This window comes from Carassius auratus, chromosome 22 (genome assembly GCF_003368295.1).
Source record: "Carassius auratus strain Wakin chromosome 22, ASM336829v1, whole genome shotgun sequence".
NCBI lineage: Eukaryota > Metazoa > Chordata > Actinopteri > Cypriniformes > Cyprinidae > Carassius > Carassius auratus.
Window position 1 is genome coordinate 5,515,794 of NC_039264.1, and position 17,078 is coordinate 5,532,871.

The window sequence follows — 17,078 nt, forward strand, 5'->3', positions numbered from 1 at the left end:
AAACTTTTAAAGCACAGCTGTTCGACTAAATATATGTCAGCTATGACTAAATCATCACTATAAATCAAGCAACATTTAGATTAGATTGAACATTACTGCCTTTTTAAAGCAGAAAACTAAATGTCCAAATGCGAGTATTATTTTAGCCTAAATTTTATTCAGTACAACATACTACAATGATATATTAACTAGAATATGTTATAATAAATTAATAAATTATAATAATAATTTTGTATTATTATCATACAATTCACAACAACATATTTAGTATAGACTATAATATATGGTTAAAGTTAGAAATATATTTAATGTATTTAGAATGATCAGTTATTTTTTATTATCAGAATTATAATTTTAGTTAATTATCAATTATTTTCAGCTTAAAATAACAATACAACAGACTAAAATGTATAAACTATAATTTTATATAAATATAATGTAAACTATAATATATATACACAATTATATTACACTATATCTTTATTTACGATTATGTTTGTATTATATTAAATTTAAGCTGGAAATATTACAGTGATGTATAAACTTTTACACAATTATCAAAACATGATTTATTTATTCATTTATTTATTAATCTATCTATTTATTTATCTATTACTTTGTACAGCAATGATGTATGACGTATATTACACAATTAAATTTAATTATTATAAATTAAACTGTGTTTACGTTTTGAAAACTGTGTAACAATCACCAAGTTACAACAAATAAGGTATAAAAATACACAAAATCTATTAGTTTATTATTATTATTATTATTATTATTATTATTAAAAAGAAAAGTTAGAAAAGCTACTATTGTTTTTTGTTTGGTGGATAATTTTACATAATTATATTGAAATATTTATTACTATAAACAACACACAGTGAAATCAATGTTAGAACTGCTCATTTACAACTTTAATCTGTTTCACTACTTTCTGCTTGTTCATGAGTTAAAGATATGCATACACCGTCTACGAGTTTTCCTGCACTACACAGTATTTTTTAATTAAAAAGAAAAACAAGAAAAAGTGAAGCATTGTTTGGTGCAGGCGTCTGGACGTTTTCCCCCTGCTAATAAAAACAAATGTTTTGCTTCGCTCTACAAACACCATGTGTTCACAACGGAGCACTTCAGGGATGAGAACACACGAAACAACTTATTAGCCGCTCTGAAATAGCTAATTTAGCCTGAACTGAACAGACTAAAAAGGCTATTTACCCTCACAGGCTAGTAAACCTAGAAACAGTTAGGGGATGGGAGAGATAGCAGAAAACGGAGAGCTTCGGTCCTGAGTTAGCGTTTTTCCTCCGGCCCTGTATATTACGTTTTCATTTCTGTCGCCCACAATTGTGCAGACGGTAAATAAAGTCATTTATGTGACTCCAGGACCAGAGTCACTGCAAACCGTGTCCCCAAATTAAGAGCGGCGGGTATGAAAGCAGGCACTTAAGTGATTTCTGGGGCCTTTACATTTCTGTTCTCACTCTGTGCTCACAAATATCCGTGGAGAGCAGAGATAAGAGCAGACGAAAGCCGAAGAGATGCAGACGCTAAGCTTCATGGGGTGAGAGAGACGAAAAGTAGCAGCGGTTGAATAAAAGACACTTTATCACTACAAACATTAATTTGATTAGCCAGAAATGTGACTTCTGAGAGGACAAAAGAGTGTGGACTGGAGGAGAAACCAGCTGTATAACTCAGGTCATGTACGACAAAATGCTTGTTCGCGACTTTTGTTGCCATAATGCAACGTTTTCAATGAAACAATTGAGAAACTGTATTTACAAAAAGTTTCAATTTGATGGTTACCGTAAAACAAATAAATTCTATGTTTTAAATGAAATTAGCTTTTAGTCTTTTATTGGCGGTTTGGTTTATTGGAGGTGTGAGACTTAACGTATGGATGTAACGCATCTCATTTATTTAAATTAGTCAAGCAGTATAGCAATTTTACCACTAGTGGAGTGGGTGACAGGCATCAGAGACGCAATGATGCGGGGATCATTTGTTTAAGGACACTGTCATTTGTTTCAGGTTTCAAGCACTAGATTGAGTAGGACATAACAGGACCAGGATCACGTGGAGGGATCGGGGGGTAAAAGAGGAACACAAGAGACAATGCTGACAACTAAGTAAGTAAATATAAATAAATCGTTTTTGTAAAATAAAATAAAACAAAATAATTAATAATATAATAATAAATAATTATTAAAATAATTAATAAAAATATAAAATACACCTTATGAATTTCCTATACAGAGTACTAAAATTATAAACATGAATAAAAATTATTTAACTTGCCATAGTAAAATAAAAACACAATATATGACCAAGCTATAAGATATAATATTAATAATAATAAAATAAAATATTATATGAACTTCTTAAGCAGATTAAGTTGAATAATATAAAATGTACACATAGTGAACTCAGTGCTGAGTAAGTACATACTGTTTATTTTCTGAACTTGCTATGCAAAAAAAATAAAAACAAAAAACTGATATAACCAAATAAAAAATAAAAAAACTGATAAAATAAAGATTTTACCATGCAGAATAAGATATATTGCGCTTTATGAACTGCCCATGAGCTTAATAATAATAATAACATCATCATCAACAACAACGTCCTAAGAAGAAGCTAAATAAAATAATATTTTAAACCTCATAAGCTGAATAACTAAATGAAAAAACGTATCTTCCTATGCAGAAAAAGCCATGTACATACACACTTATAACTATGAACGTCCTATGCAGAAAAAAAAACTGTATTACAAATAATAAAAACACCTTATGAACTAAACTGAATAAGTGAAATTATGTTATGTAAAATCTATAGTGTTATCATGTTAAGTCTCGCACTTGAAACAATGTTTTTGATGACAACTTTGATGTCAAATATAGCTAAAAGTGAAAATACAACATGATGCAAAAATAGCAGAATCCATTTAGGTAAAGTGGGACACTTATTGCCATTGCGATGACTTGGTTTAGCAAAATTCACTGTTTAGCTAAATTTACAAAAAGAAATAATGCATGCAAATGCATTTGAGGTCCAACCGCTAATGAAGCTGTACTCCAGAATTGCACTAACTTTAATAACAACAAAAACAAAAGTAGAAGCTGATGCAGGAAAGCAGAAAGCACTATTTGCCAGGCTCCCCCATCCTGCGGGACAAAGCCGATCCCGTGTTGTTCATGTCTTCAAAAGGCGACTCCATGAGCTTAATAACTGCCTCTAGTGTCCGCCTCAAGAGCCAATTAGCCGCCGTTTCTTTCATCGGGTGGCACGCAGCTTTTAAGCGGCTGTTTGGTTCGGATCCGTTTTGATATTTCCATTGCATCACGGAGCCGTACATCAGAAAGCACTGTCATCACAGAGCCATCCCTCCGTGCCTCCATGGCAACGAGGTGCTATGGCAACCATGTTCGGGCCCTAATTAGTAGCCTGGTGTCTGTTCGGAGCGGAGCCGCTTCAGCGATCCACGAGAGTAAAGCTCCCAGCGCTTTTAACTGCAGGTGCATGCAGTAAAGAGCTAATGTGGAGCGCTAGCGCTGGATTTGAGCTCTAACAAAGCTGCAGAGCTATACTGTCATACTGACACTATCTACTGAGCTCACTCTCAGACGAGTTAGCTAGCGCCTCTCTTCTGCTTTAGATTTTTTGTGCGCTTTTTTGACAGAACAGTGGAAAAGGCTAAAAAATAGACTCAGGAAACGGAATCTGAAAACCATCTTAAATATTAAAAGAGTAAAAAACATAATAAAAATGTCTAAAGCAGATATAAAATATACATAGAAGTATATTATATAAATATAGTGACTTAATTTATTTTGTTAAATATAAATCATATGTACATAAATGCTGCTATGCTGAAACTGTGCTATAAAATATTTAAACTGATCTTTGAAAGTGTTAAAAAGGAATAAAACAAATCACACACACATTTACATTTAAATACAAATTTTTTGTTGTGCTCAAAATGTTCCAATATACTTCTTAAAGCTGCAGTCGGTACCTTTTGACGCTCTAGCGGTTAATAAACAGAACTGCTAGAGTAAAAAAAAGTTACGGACCGCAGCTCTGATTGGTTGTTTCTTTTACCGCTCCCGGTAAAAAATAACCAATCAGAGCTGTGGTCCGTAACTTTTTTTTGTGTTCAAAGTATACAAAATGTATATAATAAGCGAGTACACCATGAATCCATTTTCCAAACCGTGTTTTTAGCCTGTCCTGAATCACTAGGGTGCACCTATAATAAGTGTTTACATTCGGACTATTTTAGATTGCTTCGGGGGTACCGCGGCGGAGTAACCCAGTACCTTTGTGATTCTTCATAGACATAAACAGAGAGAAGTAGTTCCGGCTACGATGTTCTTCCGCAAGACGCAAGCAGTTCTGTTTATTAACCGCTAGAGCGTCAAAAGTTACCGACCGCAGCTTTAAATATGTGTTATTGAATATTTAATAAGCATGGAATTGTTCTTTGAAACTGTAAAGTGTAAAAACAAATCTTTAAAATAAAACTTTTATGCAATTAACAATTGATAAATGTGATATGATACAAAGATGTTAGGATAATACACATCTGATTATATTTGCTTACCGTAAATAAAATAAAATATCCAGTAATAATGACAACTTAAAAAGTAATAAAAATGGTATAAATGGTAATAAAAGTAATAAAAATGGTATATGTTTCTGCCTCTAATCCAAATGTTTTCAGCCTGTAAGCTTCAGTTCTACAGCGGTGTGTAATGTAGTTGAGTACAAGTCGAGACGTCAGTCATATTCTGTCAGCAGTGGTCGTGTGGTTCTGGATGAGCGAGCACCGTTTCCTCAGACTGAATTCAGAAATCTCTAGCGGCGGCCTGAGCGCTGCAGGCGGTCCGGGGTCACACCACTGGATCAAGGCGTGCAGGACGGATGGGGGGGCGATCCATTAGCAGCACTGTCAGCCAGAACCACCACCCTGTATCCAGCACAAGCAGCGGCCTGTAGCCCAGAGAAATGGGAGAATAACACTGTGGATGTGAACGTATCATACAGAATGATGAAAGTGTTTCAAGCACTGCATCCACTGACCAAAGCGACACAACATTACAGCCTTTGCCCTCTGTGACATGTTCAAGGTTGAATTCAATCCATTTAATTCAGCTCCATTAGTTTAATATTTCAGAAATATATAACAAGGAGACTGGTGTTCACAGACTTTGAGAGAAAACACAATAAAGGTGTTGCACGCTAAATGTACAGCCTTGAGATGTCTTTTCACGGTTGCCAAAAACCGTTCTGGCACGGAGTACTTGAGCAAAGGTTATTCAAACCACCCACCGAGTGCGACGCGTAAAGTTTGCTCCGAGAACAAGAGGAAACGACTGAAAGACGTGAGTGTTTTAGATCGGAGGACGGGAAAAATAGAGAGGAGAGCCAAACAAACTGAGAGAACAAACTATCACCATCATTAGGAGCAAAGCCAGACTCTTCACGAATCTGTGCAGACCTGAACAACTTGAGATTATATCACTTAAACTTAAACAACTAGACAATAAATGATAAAACACTTAAGAGAAAGATCACTGGATGAGGTTTTTGAAGAATTAAATAGAAATAAAGTTCATCTTTCTGAAATCATTCTAATATGCTGATTTGCTGCTTAAAAAAAAACATGTATTATTATTATTGTTATTATTATTGAAACGGTTCAAAATAGAAAGCCTGAAAGAACATTTTAAATGTCTTTCTTGTCCGTCTTTATCAATTTATTGCACCATTTCTGCATAAAATTATGAATTTCTTAACTACTGTAATTGCAGTAACAAATAAACTATAACAATAAGAGATTGTGTATTCAGCAAATTTCTAAAAATATATGTTCAAACTAAAATCATGATACTTGTAAACAATAGTTTAAAATTACATATATACATTAATTATTATCATTAATAATGGTAAATTATATTCAATTACTTTCATTTATATTAGCGCTGGGCAACGATTATTCACATCCAAAATAAAAGTTTTGTGTATTATGTGTTTGTGTGTGTGTGTTTAGTCTGTATATTCATTATATAAATTACAAATACACACACACATATACATATATACATATATATATATATATATATATATATATATATATATATATATATATATATATATATATATATATATATATATATATATATATAAGAATAATATTGTTAACATATGAAATATATCTGTACATAATAAAAATAATGAATATACATATTAATATTTAAAAAATATATAGTGCATGTGTGTGGCTTTATATATACACATAACAAATACACACAGTACACAGACACACAAATATTATATAAACAAAAACTTATTTTGGATGTGATCAATTGTAATTAATTGTTGCCCAGCAGTAATTTAACTATAAATAATTAAGTCATGATAATATTAAATAACAACAATAAAAGAAACAATTAGTGAATAAAAAATGTTAAATAATACAAATATATATATTTTTTTTAATCAAATCAAAAAAAAATTGTATCTTTCAAATGTCAAATTCAAAGAATATATTGTAGTAAACTCAACCATTACAAAGTCACTTTTAAAACAACATTTGCAAGATCCTCAAGACAATGTCAAAACCATCCACTTGGAAGCACTTCCACTCAAAGCATCACTTCACCCTGAACAATAAATGTCAAGAGTTTCCCAGACTTCAGAAATCAGCTGATGTGTAACTGTCTAATCATGAAGACAACCCACTGACTAATCGCTTTTGCACATCACTAATAGATGCAAATATTGTCCAGACTAACAGATAACGCTGGGATAATCATCATCTCGATTAGAAAACAAACTCTGACCGTCAGATCAGTATGTGAGCGTCTCATCAGAGGAGACCTGGAGTTTTCTGAAAGGTTTTGGGTTTGGATGGTGAAGATTATTACTGTTTATCATGCAAGGGATGTTCTGCATAGCTCTCTCCTGACTTCCCCTCTCTTTCCATCTCTCCCTCTCTCTCCTCAAAGCAATGATGATAAGTTCCTGGCACACAAATCAGCTTCCTTATTTGAAGCGCACACTTCCTGTCTCTGAAAAGCCGGGCAAGCGCTTCTGATCTTCTCCAAAGCGTTCATAATTGATTATTTAAGGGATAAGCTGCTCAGGATCATTCCATATTCTCAAACCCTCTTCGTTTTCATTGAAAAACCAAGAGTTTTCGAGGGCCAGCGGGCACTGAAGTCGTTATTTATGGCTTTAAACTGATTCCTTAGATCGATTTTGTCTTTGAATCGCCTGGTTTTTGGCGTATTTAAAAATGTCAAAGAGTTGCAAGTAACACAGGAGGGATCTGGCAACATTTTAAAGGCGAGCGTAGACTGGATTTATCTCCTTCCCACTGGGGAAAATCATCTAGGAAAAATCGGTCTGACCATATGGATCGTATCAGGGCCTGATACAGGAGGCATCTGGTGATGGCAGATGTATGCTTTATATTGTTTGTTGGTGCGCCAGAAATATGTGAACCATCAGCCTACAAACCACCTCCTACCACAAGCGTGATGGGCGGCCTGAAGAAAACAGGTGTAAATGTGACACTTTCTTTCTTGATTAGCACTATACAGTATAGTTACTAAACTAAAATGTTGAAAATAGTTCTTTATTATAGATTATAATTCTTTATTATTGATGATTTCAGCTGAAAAGTGGCTGAAATATCTTAATGTTATGCGCTAAACTCTTCATTTTGATTAATTCCCGAATGAGCTGGTTTTTTAACATATTTAAATGAATAATTCAAGGAGTGACTCATAAATGACTAGTGTTTTAACAAATCAGTTGAACAAAATAAATGAATAATTTATAAAAGGCAGTCACTTGCCCCTGAATGAACCAGTGTGTTTGAACAAATCATTTGAATGAATGACTCAATGTCTCACTCATACTGAACCAATTCATATTTTTTTTTATTAAAGTACCTGTACCCTAGCGCAGTGGTTCTCAATCACAGTCCTCGCGCCCCCTGCTCTGCTCATTTTGTATGTTTCTCTTATTACTTCAGATGTTTGTTCTATTTGAACATAAGTCCCCTCTGAAGTGGACATCACAGGGTATTTCGCCATGGCTCCAGTTCGAAGTGAACAAATGTGTTGCATTCAAAGAGCATTGAAGTGTGTGGGACATGAATTTACATTAATTTCCTCAAAAGTGAAGCCATCGTTCTGTTCAATTCCGATTGCCCCCGGGTGGCTGTGCCCAGTATGGGTCATAAACCCTACCCTCTCCATGTAATCTAATGAGACGTGAGACACGTTAAATAATTTGATTTCACTTAAATAATTTGGTTTTTCAGACATAGTTTTTGTCATTTGATGTAGATTCTATCACGCTGATGTAAGTTAGGGTGTTCATTTTTTTAAATAAGTTTGGTTTTAGTTATTCGATGCTATAAAATTGGGAGAGTGACATCATAACTGACAACTGAGCAAAATGAGGTGCTGACAGACTTTTTTGGGGATCTTTAGGAAGAGACTGGAGTTGTATTTACCCTATTTTAACACAAGCCTCTTATAAGGCAATCAGCAGAGAAAAATTGGACCATTCCGGCTAATTTAAAAAAGGGTCAGGGGCATGTGTTTGCTATTGACTCTGCGGGAGTGCAAGCGGGACCCGGCTCAACTTTGCTCTCTACTGCGCAGACAGACTCTAGTCCAAAATTAGCCGTAAATTAGTAATCTTTTTCACAGTCTGTGGTAGAGACCATGTCAGTCAGAACACAGTTCACGAACGGAGCTCACTTCTAATGAGCTGATTATCATTCAAATAGACAGTCATTTGATTCGTTTTTGAATGAATCAGTGTTTCTGAACAAACTGAAAGAGTCACTTAGTCAAAGATAATCACTTGATTCATCCCAGAAAGAAACTGAACAAACCAGTTTAATGGTTTATTTAATGAATCACAACTCATAACATATATTAACTGTATTTCTGAACAAATTAGTAAATAATTAATTGGCCCGCTCACAGGCATTCACTTGATTTATTCTAAAATAAGTCATTTTGTTTTCAAATTTCTGAACACATTTTTTGCTGAACATAAAATTTGAATAAATACTTCAACAACTCATAGTCACCAAACTCATTCCAGATTATTATTATTTTTTACTCCAAGCTGAATGTCTTTGAGTCAGTTGAATTAATCAGTCACTTTATTTGTCATTAAATTAAATCACTTTTTGAACTAATTAAGTGGATGAATCAAATGACTCACTTATACAGTATTTTTTTGCCAGTATGATGCAACCTGCAGAAAGAGTCATGAAATGCATAATTATTTCATCATGATTCAAATGATTCTCATTTTTTTTTTCAACCAATAACTGAGTCATAGTACTTTTAGACTGATCATTAAAAATAAAAACTGTATTTTAATGTGGAAAACAGAAAAACGCTTTCTATACAGACCCTTTTTAATCGTACTAATTTACATTCTTGTGACATTTAATTCAGATTGCAATCCCGCTAATTGAGTAAAACATAATATAAATTCAGTGGGGGTACTTCATGCGCCAACAAATCACAGTCTATTAAAAGCGATTACAAAAAGTCAATCAAGCTTCAAGTCATGACAGAACTGCACGGGCTGCAGAGAAAATCTGAAATAACACAGAATATATAATTCAGTCAATATCCCATGGACCTTTTGGGTTGACAATTTATCTCGGTTAAGTTGGATCTATTAAGTGATCATCACACATAATTAGATGCTAATAAAACGCTTTGCATCCTGTGGATCTCCAATGCCTTCATAGAGAAATATCGAATCTGCTCCACTCGTTACTTAGCAGATCAATCTCTCAAACCTAACAAGACGCAGCCACTATCAATAAAGAAAAGCCATACATGAGATCTTTAATATCTCAATGGTTCTTTTTAAAACAGTAAATGGAGAAGTTTCACACTTCTCAGATGTTTCCCTTCAGGATTTACACCAAATTCTCCATTAGAAGTTTAAAATCTCAGTATAAATGAATTTCTCAATTCCTCATTCAAGCCACTCTCCACTTTTAATTAATACATTTCTAAAAGACTTTAAGATCTGAAACTAAAGTGAAACCACTGAACTTCTTTTCTTTGGCATATTGTCACAGCGGTCACTCCAGGCTTAGACCCCACAGAGGACCCATATGTAAAACATTAGACCATCTTATCCCCTAATGACCCTGTTCTTCATTAGCCCTGCATTTATAATTCACCAGCTGGGATCTAATTGATCACTACAGTAATGGAGAACTGATTGATCTGGCCTGGAAAGGGGTTGTGGGAATCATAACACCGAGGTCTCAGATGAGCCCTGAATGAGAATGAAGACACCAGAGGGAGAACTTCAAGAGCTTGTAAACTGCAGCTAAAGCGCTTATAGCGACACGGGCCTAAAGCGTGCAAATGTTTCTGGTGCATTGTGGATCCAATTTCAAGCAGTTAGACAGCCAGACACAATCTGAAGCCCATGCGACAGCAGGTGTCAAGCCAATAGATTTCATTGATTCAAGCCCCATTATCAATGTTCCTGGTGTCCTGTGGAGACGGACATTGAGAAACGGATTGGCTGGCTCGATAACAGTAACCTCAGGTGGGAAGTATGAGTGGGCGGGGCTATAAACTGTGAGGGGAGGGCTTAACCAATTAGATGCGTCAAAATGCCTGGTTGTAAAGTAACATTTGAGAACCAATTAGTTGCCGTCCCAAGGGTGTGTTTCCCAAAAGCAACTATAGTCGCAAGTTCCATCTTTACCAATAGAGATCACCAGAAATAACGTTCATGGTTAGCTAACGATGGTTTTAGGAAATGCACCTCAGCACAGCTCTGTATTATACTATCTATATTCAGTCATGTGATATCCTGCACAATTCAGATTCTAAAACTGATCTTATAACGTACGTATTTTCTGCGATGTTCAAGCAAACCACCGATCGATTTTAAACCTTACATTCATTCTTACAGTCACATTCTAAGATGGCAGACGAGAAATGTTGATAAAGTTGATAAAGAGTTTAGACTAAAATCAACTATTTTGATTATTTTGGTGTATAATTAGGGGAACACAATTCATTTCGACAACTTAACTTAATTTCGCCAAAAAATATAAAGCTACAGAACTATACTTTTTTTATTTTATGAAAAAAAAAAAACTTAAAAAAAAATTGAAGTGTTGCGCATTCGTAATCATAGCATTTTTTTTTTTTAACACAGGAAAATTACTAAAACTAAAACTGAAAATAGCTCATTCAAAATTAATTCTAAGACAATAGCTAAATATTAAAATACCACTACTCACTAGGTTTTGAAATGGACCTGATGTCTTCCTATTGGAATAATTAAATTTCACTTAAATCTAAACGTACATTACAAATGAACAAATTATTCACTACAGAAATGGATCTTAATTACAGGCCTCTGTTATAACGTTCAAACATATTGAGTGGTACGAGCCTCAGCGGCTCTAATACATCTGAACTGTTTGCCAATATACATTCATTAATTATAACTGCATATAATTGCGTTCTGATTGAATCTGCTTTGCCGAAGGAGATCATTATCATAAAAACACAAATTAGCCACAGACTGGCCACTGATGTCAATCCTTACCTGCTCAGATCTGTGGTTCAGCCGTGTGTTATGAGTAAAAGCGTGTGTGTGTGTGTGTGTGTGTGTGTGTGTGTGTGTGTGTGTGTGTGTGTGTTAGCTGCAGGTTATGGGCTTGATGAGCAGCAGGGGTCATGTCTGCACAACATGCACGATCACCATCTGACCTCTTGGACGAGACTCCAGTGTTACCATTCCCCTCTGACATAGTGAAGATGAAATATCACCTCCCATCTACCGCCGCATGCAAATGAGAGAAAGAGAGACGCGGCACGAGTCTGTGAAATTATAGTCCGATCATTATGAAAAACATGCCCACAAAGCATGTTCATACAATGTGCTTTACATGACTTTAAATAGTTTTTAAATATATATAAAAAAAGACCATCAAAAGTAATGAAAACATTCACAAAATATTAGAATAATACAAAATATTTATTATTAAACATGCTATTTGTTTAAAAAAGGGAATATACTGTACGCTATGCCATAAAATGCTGTTTTATTTCCTTTCTGATTTCGTAAAGCAGACAAACGGTCTAAGAGCTGCATTCATTGCACGCAATAAACAAGAATAACTCATGTGGATCTGTTTTTTCTAACATTACGAGATTATTTAGTGGATCAGGAAGTCCAAGAATCTGTGGGATGGTTATGAAAATGCATTGTGCTTGAGAGTGGCTCTGATAATACGATGGAATAGGCGACTATGCAAAGCAGGGAATCTTTTAACTCGGTCGCGCATAAAAATGCAAATTTGGGCCGGTCTCAAATGCTGTTTATTTGGAAGTGAAAGTAATCGGCTTTGACTTAAACTCACAAAGGGCCTCCAATTTCCCATCCTACGATTCTGTTTGCGAGGGAGAGTAATCTTAAAAAAATAAATAAAAAAAACACAACTTCCTTAAACTTGAATTACAAAAAAAAAAGAGTTAATATGGTCAGAGCGGTTTCGTATTTTTGTGTGGTAGTGGTAACTGAACAATGGAGTTCACATCAAAGTGCTTCGAGAGAGGCAGAGACAAAAGAAAAATCAGAGGTCTGAAGATAGACGGGCCGGTTTGATCGAATGGGAACACACATATGCATGAAGTGCTGAGCCCTGATGAATTGTCCATCAAACCCATCTCGTATTCATAAGACCAGCATACATCAGTCAGAATGTAACATCTGTAGGGGCGAGAGGAAGCAGAGTCTCTCTATCTAAATTAATCTGCACGTCGATTTTATGAATTCTAAAGAAAATAGAGCTTTTGCATGTCAAAAAGACCCCACAACGATGCTCTGGTGGGATGATGCTATTTTTCAGAATTTTTGCTAAGGTGTTTTAACACATTGTATACATTCGCTATGGTGTTCCAGGAGGTATAATGCACTCTTATTAAGTTGCTCGTGTGTTTTAGTTGTTACTATGCTGGCAGGGGGTTGTGTGTTTTAACTAGCGCTTTCAAGCTAATTTATCGCGAATCTTTTTGAAATTATTCGCAATTAATCATGATGAATTTAAATATACCTTTAGATGGCAATAACTTCACCTTGAATCTTCGTATTTATGTAGAAACAACATACAGTATATTTTTATATATTTAAATGGAATCATTTTTTTATGACTGAAGGCGAGTGTTACTGATGCCAAAACTACAGATGTCTCCAGGAAATTATTTTTTCCCTAATATTTAAACATTGACCATATGTAATGTTGACTACTAACATTACAGTATAATTGAAAGCTATCGATTTTAACATTTAAAATTAAAAACTAATTTAATTTGCTGTTACTTTAAGAGTTGTTGCTGCCGAATGTAACATAGTTCTGACATGCACGCTTGTAGTTTCACTCCTGCAAAAATATGAAATGATACAGTCTACAATGTGTGCCGCCGTATTTGTGCATGCAATTGAAGAGTGCATGCTACGAGCACAGTTTAACGGCTGAGATGACAGGGAGATTCGTTTTTATTGACACATGGCCTGACATCCCATTTGACCGCAGTTCACTGTTGTTATACTGAAGCTGCCTCGTCACCTGTAGCATTTCTGCTATGCTATATAACAATAAACTATGGATGACTAAAACTAGCAACTCATGACTTATCAAACACAGCTACAAAAGAAATACTTAAGGTGTTGAGGAGCAGAAAAGACCTCAGTGAATCTACATGACCTAATAATAAGCACTGAATTCATGAACACCAAGTTGTAATTCTCTAAAGGGACCGGCACCACATGTCACCTTTACAGCAACACCCACATGAAGCGCCACATTGGGCTGAATACCAAAAAATGAGCTCTATTGTGTGTGCGAGCAGTAGTGGAATCTATGGTTTAAAGCCATAACGCCGTGAGCCAATACACCCACTCACTCATTCACACATCCTCCTTTCCAAAAAGACGATACAAAAAAAGGAGGATAGTAGCAGACAGCAGCACATTGAAGACCCTCGTAAACACTTCACTCACGGTGGGAGGAAATTCACAACAGAAATGCTAATTTCCAGCCTAGACTCGCATTGCAAATGTTCTCGTTATTTTTTTTTTCCGAGCACCACCAACATCCAATACACTCATTAACAGACAGCAAATTAACCTGTGATATGTAACAATTAAAAAAAAAAAAAATGTCATTTGACACAATGTTAATATATTGCACAGGGCTGTCTATTTTCCATGTTGTGCAATTAATTATATACATGAAAAAAAGCAATTAATCATGCCTCTGATTCATACTTAAGCTGTGTAAAACTAACAATTACTATATATTTGTCATTTGTTAATGTCACTTAATATTTTCTAGTCAGCAGCAGCAACAACGTTGTTAAGTCTTCATTTGGCAGCTTCTCTCAGCACAGATTCATAGACGTAATTAATCTGAGTAAATAACTGGAATATTAAGTCATTCGTTTGATTTGAAAAATGGACAGCCCTTGTAATGCATTAAAAATAACAATCATGCAGTGGACTGTAAAAACCAAGGCTTTTTCAGAAACCCACAACATGAGGTTAAAACACCCACAAGAGACGTTTTAGTGGTGCATTAGAAATCGCTAGAGTAACATTGTAAAACTGCTGGAATCTGTTCATCTAGGATAAAGGTAATGTGTAGCAAAAATACTAAGTTTGCACAGGGTGGATATATCCAAGTCAATGAAATGTGTCCTCCTGGGGGAGTTTAGCATTAAGTAAAGTTTGTTTTCATGGCAACTTCTAGTTTGAAAAGACTTTCCGCTGGCGTTCCACAGGGAATTCTCTCCTCTGGAAGTTCAAACCCTTCATCACAGGAGCAGTGGACTGAGGCATCGGGATGAGACGGATGGATTTATGTGCACAATCATCAACAGACGCTTGAACTCCGACTGAACTCGGGGCTGTTTTTAGGTCGCAGTGTTCTTTTGCTAAAGGAACCTACACTAAACGACCCTTCTGGTGATGTGTGGCTTGATATAATGAGAGTGTAATTAAAGTACACTGGCCCTTTTATCCACAAAGGTGCAACATCTACCAAGAGATGCATGACTCGACGGTTTTCGAGTGATGCAAAATAAAAGCCAATCTTGGAGACATAAACAGCTAAATAATAACAACACAGTGGCTTAATAATAATAATAACAGAACAGCAATCAAAAAACAGATCACAGAACGAATGACGGACAGCTTGAACAAACTAACGACAGATGGACAGATTGATCAACAGACAAATAGAGAATTAACTAATAAGAGATAAACAACAGACAGAATGCTAGACGGAACAGTAGAACAAACAATAGCTAGAATGAATTCACTTTAGAACAAACAGAGGGTAGAAAGTAATGACAGATGGAACAAATTTGTCAAAACGAATGAAAAAACAAAAGAGCAATACAACAAACGAATGATAGCTAAAATGAATGACAGGTAGAATGACAGGTAGAATGACCAATTCACAGAAAAACTGACAATGCTAAAAAACACAGAAAGATAGATAACAAAAAACAGCAGATAATGCTAGATAGAACAAATAACTAGAACGAACGACTGATCGCAACAATGAGTGCTAAAAAAAACAACCATTGATGGACCGCACTAGAAAGGACAACACTAAAAGACAGAAAAACATAGCAGATAGCTAGAATGCTAGCTAAAATCATTGACCAATACCTAGCACAAACGACTAATAGCTAGAACTGATCTTTAGTACAACAAAAACATGGAAAGAAAGAACAAACTAAAATAACAGCTTTCTATCTATCGATAACGATCGACCAACCAATCGATAGACAGAAATACAATGCTAGAAAGAAAGAAAGATAGAACAAACAGTAGATAGCTTCAATGAGATCAAGAACAAACAACAGCTAGCTAGAAAAAACAATCGATAGCTAGAATGAGAACTAGAATGAACGACAGCTAAAACGGCCAAGACCTTCAATGAATGATAGCTAGAATTCGAACTAGAATGAACAAATGACTGATCTAAAGAAAAAAAGAGAGAAATATAGAAAGATGGAGCAAACGGCAGCAGATATATAGCCACAGCAGCAGGCCTCACACATGTGTCATGTAAAGCTGGTTGAGGTGCTTCACTGCTCACGTGTGTCTCATCATACAGCGCGATTGCTCTCTGCTGAGCTGTTCAACATCAGCACAAACACACTCTCAGATCAGCACAACGCCCCTCGTACACGCGTGCGCTCCACCACAGGGAGCTCACAGCAGCTGGGGCTTATGGGTCCACCAGGACACTGGAGGAAATGGCACAGATGCTTGCTTACATCTCAGCATATGCTTTTAAAACTGGGCTTTATACTGTATGCATGACAATGAGCTGATTATTCACGAGCATGAGGTCAGCAGATTAGGTTTAGGTTCCAATAATGACCCCAAAGTTTTCAGACAGTGCACTCTATTGAAAAAGAGTTGTTTAAAGGAAGTGTTTTTAATCAGAACATATTTAAATACATTGAAAAAAGCAGTTATTTTACTTTACAAATATCTCTAGTGCCTAAAACGTGAGATTTTGGCTTGGAATGAAGACGGGTTTCTCAAAGCATTCAGTTATGAATGACTGTAAAAAGCTGAGTTGGCAAATTTCAGATGTCGAGAGCCGAGATAAATCGAACACAAACTCAGACTTTGCACTGGGAGTAGTTTTAAATCAATCGTAATATCGTTCAGGTCTTCTGCAGCACCAGAAACCGTCAGTGTTCATCTCTCGTAAGAGTAACGCTAATTAATCGCATATTATTAACAATCGATACGGTCCTCTCAAACAGCTCTTTAAACTAATCGATGGAGACAGCACAGTTTAAAAAGCCTTTCCATCAGAGCCATTTACGTTAACCAGGATGATAATGTCTTAAAGCTTCAATCAAACTAGCAATCGCAGTGCCTGAGCATTCATTGAAATAACTAGTTCGATTAGCTAAGTGTCGATTAAAAGTTTTGCCAAATACACTCCAAATGTA

The 17,078-nt window shown here is 35.5% G+C and overlaps 1 protein-coding gene across 2 annotated transcripts in view; it reads right to left on the reverse strand.

Annotated features, from left to right (window-relative positions):
* Window positions 1-17,078, reverse strand: part of LOC113039475 (acid-sensing ion channel 1) — a 147,083-nt gene that overhangs the window by 113,094 nt on the left and 16,911 nt on the right. The window lies entirely within an intron of this gene.